This window comes from Rattus norvegicus, chromosome X, assembly GCF_021556685.1.
Source record: "Rattus norvegicus strain SHRSP/BbbUtx chromosome X, alternate assembly SHRSP_T2T, whole genome shotgun sequence".
NCBI lineage: Eukaryota > Metazoa > Chordata > Mammalia > Rodentia > Muridae > Rattus > Rattus norvegicus.
Window position 1 is genome coordinate 161,338,768 of NC_141554.1, and position 8,178 is coordinate 161,346,945.

Below are 8,178 nucleotides of genomic sequence, written 5' to 3' on the forward strand. Positions count from 1 at the left end.
GGAGGCTATCAGATGGCAAGGGCCATATACCATGGCGTGGACAGAGCAAAATATGATGTGTGGGTCTACAGCTCATTCCCTCCATCATTCATTCTATGTCATCGTCAGAGTGCTGGGGAACCAGTGCTGGGCATAGATCCAAGTCTGTCTGTGTTCTAAGCTGTCACTTAATCCTAGGGAGGTTCCCTTATTCTCTGTGTCACAGGAGCACCCATAGTTCCTTCATGTGCTGTATTAGACTTTCATCTCTGGGAACCTGCAGCTGACAGCTGGAGATGGGTCAAGATGGCCTAGCTCCTTCTGTCTTTCCTTTTGAAGGTGTAGATAGGGGATTTCCTTTGACTCTGGCTATAACTCTACAAAGCCTCCTACCCCCTTTACGGCCTTGTTATATAATACAAAGTGTGGCTAATTTAAGTTGCATTTCCCAACTTTCACCTATGACCAGAAACTGCACAGTACGACCTGCTACAAATACTGTGGCCCTCAGCTGGACTATAGTCTTCATTGGGCTCTACCAGCTGTTAATCATCAACTCCATTCTCTTCCTGGAACCTTCATTTCCTTAATTGCAGGATAAGGACGAGTCAGCTTAACAGAGAAGCATGTGGATCTGGCTTAAAGCCTTCTAATTCTATATTTTATCTGTGTTGCCTTGGTTCTTTCTAGGTGGCTCCCTAGTCTTTGCTGCCCAAGATGTTTCTGTGCAGCCCTTCCAGGGCTCACATTCCTTCTTATCTACATTTCGGTTGATTTTCCTTCTGCAGCTCTAAGTCTGATAATGGCAATTCTCCCTCCCCTTCCTTCTAGTTCCTAGCCCACACAAATTTAAAGGTCTTGCCTAAGTCTACCTGCCCAGCCATTGGCTGTTGTCTCTTTATTGACTGATCAAAAACCAACAGGGACAAGGACCTTCACCATTTGGACACTTAAGATTCCTGATTTCGGGGGCTAGATTAATTGAAAGCATTAGAACTAATCCCCAACACCACCCATTCTAACTTACAAGCAAATGTTTTAATGACTCCTCCCCTAGCAGTCATTTTTAACAAGAAACTAGGGTCCAGACTAGCATAGCAAGCTATACAGTGTCACACAGCAGGGCTAGAGAGGTGTATGGGCCAACTTATATTTCCTGGGTCACTGCTTCTCTACTAATCAACATTCATAACTCTGACACATTGAATCAGAATTCCTGCTGCTGATGTTTTTAATCATGACTCTCTGCCTAGTGAGGAATGTCATTTCCGGGTCTCTTGATGGACGGAAGTACCATCCCTACTGGCATTGAGGTAGCAATCCCCAAGACTGACAGTAAAGAATGTGTCTGAGAATAGATTTTTTATGTGAGGCTGGTGAACAGAATCGAATCTACAAGGACTGCTATGAGAACCTGCCATAACTCATTCCCATTTCTAAGGCACATTAACACTGCAGTCAGAATATCAATGGTGATTATAATAGTTTGCTATTCACACGATTTGATACTTGTTGTGTGTCAAATATTGCTTCAAATGCTTCACTTGTCACAACTCATTTGTTCTACCATACTTCTGCAAGATGCCTGCCGTCCTAATTATGCCCTGTGAGAGTTAATATTGTCAGTTTGACAGAATTTATAATCACGTGGGAAACAAATCTCTGAGCATGCCAGTAAGAATGGGCTGAAGTGAAAGATTCACCCTTGTCCTGGGTAGCATCACTCCATTGGTTGGAATCCAGGGTCAAATAAAATGGGTAAAGTGAGTTGAGCATCAGCATTGATCTCTCTCTGCTTCCTGACTGCAGATATAATGTGACCAACCACCCTAACACTCCTGCTACAGTGTGGTTTATTTGGTCATAATGTACTATAACCTCAAAGTACGAGCCAAAGTAAATCCCTCCTTTCTTATGTTGCTTGTAAGATATTTTTGTCAAACCAATGAGAAAAGTAACTATTATATACTCCACTCAGGTAAGGAAAGTTTAGATCATTTTTCTTCCTATTTGATCAGAAAGTAGGATAAAAGAAGATGATTGGAATTCAAACAGACAGAAAAACTATGAATGCTTATTCTTTTTTTTTTCAGAGCTGGGGACCGAACCCAGGGCCTTGGGCTTGCTAGGCAAGCACTCTACCACTGAGCTAAATCCCCAACCTTGAATGCCTATTCTTTATTATCTGCCTGGAAATTAGAGAAGATGAGGGGATTAGAAGTAAGTACTTCCTTTCCTACCCGTGGGACACACCTGAGCTTGCAGGTAACTGAGGACTTGTAGATGAGCTTCTACTAGCTTTCATCAGAGAGACAGCAGGCGGTTGTCAGGTAAGCTGCTGAAGCTGGCAGCATGAAGGTTAAAGGATATGACATCATTGGATCTGAGACACCTTTAAAGGTTGAGGAAACATGCTGATTTGTCATTGGACTCTAGTGAGCAAGGAAGAACTGGCTGAAAGTGAGTATTGTCCAGGAAACTTAAACAGCATTTGGAAAGGGAGAAGTCAAGGTGAGCAAAGGGGACATGAGAGTCCCATCATCATTCAGGGCACGGAACAAGTTCTCAGTGCGAAAGCAAATCTGTGGGAAGAATCTAGCCCACACTGTTGCTCTGAGATACTTAAACCAAGGAGAGCTTATAAAAGTCATTCATGGGGTACACGAACTGAGAAAAGTCAGAGGGTGAATGCAAACAACAGGTGACAAATATGTGCTCCAAGATACAGAGACATGGAGCACTGGAAAGCGGGTGTCTGAAGGAAGACTTCCAGGACTCTGCATGCTTCACAAAGTAATAGCATACTCCTTACCTGCAGTTAAGCTTGATGCCATCGGCTCCCACTTACAGCATTTCTGGTGTCTCTTCACAGTATCACGTAGTTCTGACAACCTCTCGTACTACCCAGCAGGGAAGCCTGGGGCCCAGCCCATGATGATAGGAAAGACCACACCTTGAATAGGACTGATAAGTCATGTATAATCTCTAAACTTCATTTCAGGACCTCCAGGATGGACACTGAGGATGATGCTGTCACCAGGCTTCTTTGATACTTTCCCCAATGTGGCCACATTAAATGATCACCTTTTTCTTTAACTGGCACATAGTGGGTAGGTAGTTGAATCTAGGGCTCCCAGGTCTCTAATAGTAACTAACAGTTAAAAGACTTTAACTCAAACAGTTGATAGCAGCAAGCACCGAATTTAACAGGAGGAGGATCCTGTTGGCTACCAAGAGAATTTGTATTTGTAACAGAAGTGGAAATCTAAAAATTCTTTGACCTAATGGCATATGATTGTAGAAGAAGATCCATGGTTTCTATTATAAGCAAACAGAATTCTTGGCTATAAGTTGATAAGAAGTCACTAAAATAGTTGCCTTCCATTCGGTGTGGGTAAGGTAAAGAATGGAAAATTATGGAAATAATCCAGGACTGCCCTTTGCTTTCAAGGCCCCTGGGTCTCCCTGGCACTTTAAAGAAAAGGGCTATGATGCCTTGTGAGGGTAGTTCCAGCAGGAGATCATCTAGCACTTCAACAGCAAGATCAAAACACCTGGGCTACAGATAAACTGAGGCAGCTCACCCAGGATGAATGCCCCATCTTGTTGGATGAATTCCTCCCTATGCTGAGATCTTAGGACTCCCATCTCTCAAGTTTTAAAGTAAAAGCATTTCTTGCTGTTTTGCCTTTTGCTTTTAAGCCGTTCACTCCTCAACCCCCCAGGAATGAATCTACGTGTGAGATGGAGTCTGTGCTAATTTTTTTCTTACACATGGAGGACGTGGTATCTCTCTATGGTGTCCTGAGCCGTTTCTGCGATGATCAGGAATAGCACCTTTTCACTTAACATATGCCTGTGGATGCATAGGTATCCCTGAAATACCAACTCTGTTCTGTGACCTTTATTGGTAGCCCCCAAACACACACACACACACACACACACACACACACACACACACACACACACACACACACACACACAGGTTTTACTAGTTGCCAATTTTATGAGAGTTTATAACAAAAAACAAGAAGTTTAGGTTTCATCAAATAACTTTCTCATAACTTTCCATTTGGGGGTACACAGTACTTCTACTTGACTCCATTAATAATATCATGACACTTGTAAATTTTTAGTGTTAAATTACCTTTGTCTTACTGTGGTAAGCCTAACTTAGCCATGATATACTATCTATTTTCTACATGAGAAGATTTTGTTAGCTAGTAATTTGCTTAAGATTTTTACATCTATGTTCACAAATGAAACTGGCTTATAATTTTTATGTCATAGAACTCTATTTTGGGAATCAAGGATAACTTGAATTTACAGAATGAGTTAAAAAGTGATGCAAGTTTTCTTAATTGTTGGGAAAGTTTATTTAAAATTTAAAATCTTTTCTGATTAAAACTACAGCTGCTGGAGCTTATTCCTACTTGACAACTGGGGATGCTGTGTCCTTTTAGGAAGGCTTACTGTAGGGACTGGGAAACAGCTTAGTGATTAAGTGCTTGCTGTGTAAGTACAGGGCCTGAAGTTGGATCCTTAGCATTCATATAAATGTCAGGTGAATGTTTAATCCCAGAGCTTAGGAGACAGAGACAAGAATCCTCATAGCAAGCTGAATACCTAGACTAGACACATTGGTAAGCTATTGATTGGTTCAAGTGAGAGATCTAGTCTCAATGTATAAGATAAAGACCAATGAAAGAGGATACCAAATGAAAACCTCTGGTCTCTACATGCATGTGCATGCACATGTGCCTAAGCATGTATGGGCACAAATTGTATACACACACACACACACACACACACACACACACACACACACACACACACACACACCAATGTAGCATACCCACCATCACCACATTAAAACTTCCATGAGCTAGAGAATGATAAATTTAGTCTTTGCTGTGTACCTAGAACTCAGAAAAATCACTTAAAACCTTCTGAATCAAGAATCTGAGTTCATGTTGGCTGTCCATTGCCTGGTGAGTTCCCTTCAGTTTGTCTGAGGAAGATTGTCTGACATTGTAGATCTCTTCAGTGCTTTTGAAACAAGGATTTTCTGACTTTATTGCACAAGTTGTTAATCAATTTCAGCTGTTTTTTAATGTCTTTTTATTTTCTTTAAACTTATCCTCATGTTCACTGCATATCATCCCAGGCGGTAATCTTAGCATATTAATTTGAAGCCTTTCTTTATTTTAATACAAACACTGAAGCTTATGCGCTCCTCCATACACTTATGACTTTCATATTTATGGATGTGCATGTTTTCAATTTTATTTGTTTGATAAGTAGTTCTCAGTTTCAATTACAATTACCATTCAGAACCACATGGAATGTAGAAGTAGATTTTCAATTTGAATCAATTAGATGACTTTCATCTTATTGTAATAGGCTTCAGATCGAGATTACTTTTTTGGCTTCATTATGGAATGATATCATTCTTTAAAATGGACTGAGAGTTGTTCCATGGTCTGGTTCATGGTTATCTTATGGTTAGTGTTGAGTATGAAGTGGGATAAGGATGTGTATTCTACCCGCCCACATAAGCTTCTTTATTTACCCTATAAATCAAGTGTGTTAGATGCTATTCAAGTGTTCTATATTTTTATTATCTTTTGACATCTTTTCATACTTGAAAAGAAGATGCTAAAACATTCCACTGATAGGAGATTTATCCTTTTCTTTCTCTGGAGTTATAACGAGTTGCTTATATATATATACAGATATAAATAAAAATTAAAATATATGTGCAGTTGTAGATATTCTTACATTCCTTATATACTTTTATATACTTTGAAATATATATGACATACCACAAGATATATGCAAATTTGGGATGCTTATCCCTGCCTGGTAAGTTTGGTTTTTACTTGGGTCCACCTCTCTCCCACGAATGTTTCAGCATAGCTTTCATTGGGTCCTTTTATTGATAATATTTTTGCTTAATGTTACTGTCAATCTTTCATGTTTTCATTAGTGAGGTCTAGCCCTTCTAAAGAACATATGCTACATATAATTCTCTCTTGAATCTGTAAAACCACTTCATTACTAAAATTACCTAGAATTCTTCATTTAGATTTAAGATTATAGGCAAGAAGGTATTATTGAGGTCCTACCCTTAATGAATTCAAGTTACTTGGGGTGTGTGTGCGTGTGTGTGTGTGTGTGTGTGTGTGTGTGTGTGTGTGTATGTTTTATATGTATGTGTAACAAACAAAAACACGGGTAGGATCCCTGGGAATTCATTGATCAGTCAGTCCAGCCAATCAGTGAGCTACATGTTTGATTTGTATTCTACCTCAAAAATTATAATACAAAGTGATGGAGACAGGCAAGGTTTGAGATACTATTTTCTTTTGACTATGTTGGGTGGTGAGCCATCATCAGAACCAAGACATGGCTTCCTTCTACGCACTAGGTCTTCCCTTTCCACATGTTCTTTCTTCTAAGAACATCTCAGTTTGACTTGATGACATCATACAAGGGACCAGGAGGACATCTGAGATGTCCTAGGTATCATCCTTCTGAACCGTGGGCAATCACTGTCAGGAAAAATTATATAGACTCATCAACTAAATATATAGTTGCTCATTTCAGGCACAATCAGAATATGTTGTCACATTATGTACAGCTAGCTCATATACCCTGCCCTGAAGTATTCTTAAAGTGAGGCCTTCTTCAATAGTTAGTACTCAGAAAGTCACAGTGGAAACTTTTCTGCCACTGTCCGATTTACTGGAACAAGAGTGAGACACGTGCTCCCTTTCTTCACTCTGAGCCTTCTACACTTGTCATGGGTCCTGCTGTGTTTATTTATACCCATTTACATCCAAGTTTCTCTGCCCTTTTACAGTGTGAGTTGAAAGTAAGAAGTTATTCATGACTTTTCTGGCATGGAGTGGGCCTCTCCACAAATATTTTTGCTTGATTTAAATCAGTGGATTTGGGGATCTGACATGAATCAAAACAATGGGCAAGGGTGTGGTCTGACAGCTGCACATTCCAGAAGCAGGGAAGCTGATACACCAGAAAAGGGTTTTGTTTGATGACAGCATTGAAAATATCCTGTGGAATAAAAGCCAGAGTCAAGGTAATGGCAAGTTCAGCTTAGAAGAAGACATCTTTCAAGTATCCTACTCTGAGCACAGGATTGCTGCCCCTACCATGACCAGGCTTCCTGCCTTTTTTCTGCAGAAACCAAGCTGCAACATTTGGGCAGGAACAAGGGAGAATCATAGGTCAACCTAGCCAGCTTGGTGCTTATGAGACTAGGTGGTCCTCATCCAGGGAGTTCACACAGAGCAGATAGGGAGTGACTTTCGCATGCTGACTGTCATAAAATAAATGAAGTCTCCCCCCACCCCCATCCTCAATTAGAACCCTGTGCTGTCCTGAACCTTCTGGAGAGGAGCCAATAGGATGACAAGTGGCTCACATCATCCAGAGGGTTGAGATCTCATTCCCATCAGCTCTTTATTGGGGCTTTTGTTTAGCCTGGTGATGGATGTTTCTTGGATTTCTACAGGCCACAGCATCCAGAGTACAAATCCTTATTTCAAACTCCACTTGTCAAAGACGATCCCTCATGTATGTATGTATGTATGTATGTATGTATGTATACATATACCTCGTTTGAGCTTCTTTTCCAAACCCAACATGAAGCCTCACGTATTAGGCAACTATTTGACAGGTGATACCTGGAGGTGAATTATGAGCCTTCATGGTAGAAGATGGCTGAACAAACTATACTTACTGGATGCAGACATACAGTTCCTAGCTTTTGGGGGATATACTCAGGTCATTGTTACCTGACTTGAAATATGAGAATAGCAGACAACTATCCCCTCAGGTCTTAGATAGCACCTGAGCTATTATTTTTCCACTTATTCATTACGCTGTATCTCATTGTTTAGGAAGGGAAATCAGTTTTGGCTCCTTGGGAAATATTGAATAATAATGCTAAAAAAATAAACAGTGATGTAACCTTAAAGACTTTCTTGTTTCTTCTGTATTTGAAAACTTTGTGGAGATCTAACAAATGAATCATGAACAAAAATGTGGCATGAACTAAGTATGAATAGGAAGGAAAGAAATGAGTAGAGCAAGCATCTATGTCACACCTCAAGATGGTCAACAAGGAGTGAACCTGGGTTCTGAGGTCAAACAGGCCTCATGCATTTCCCAATT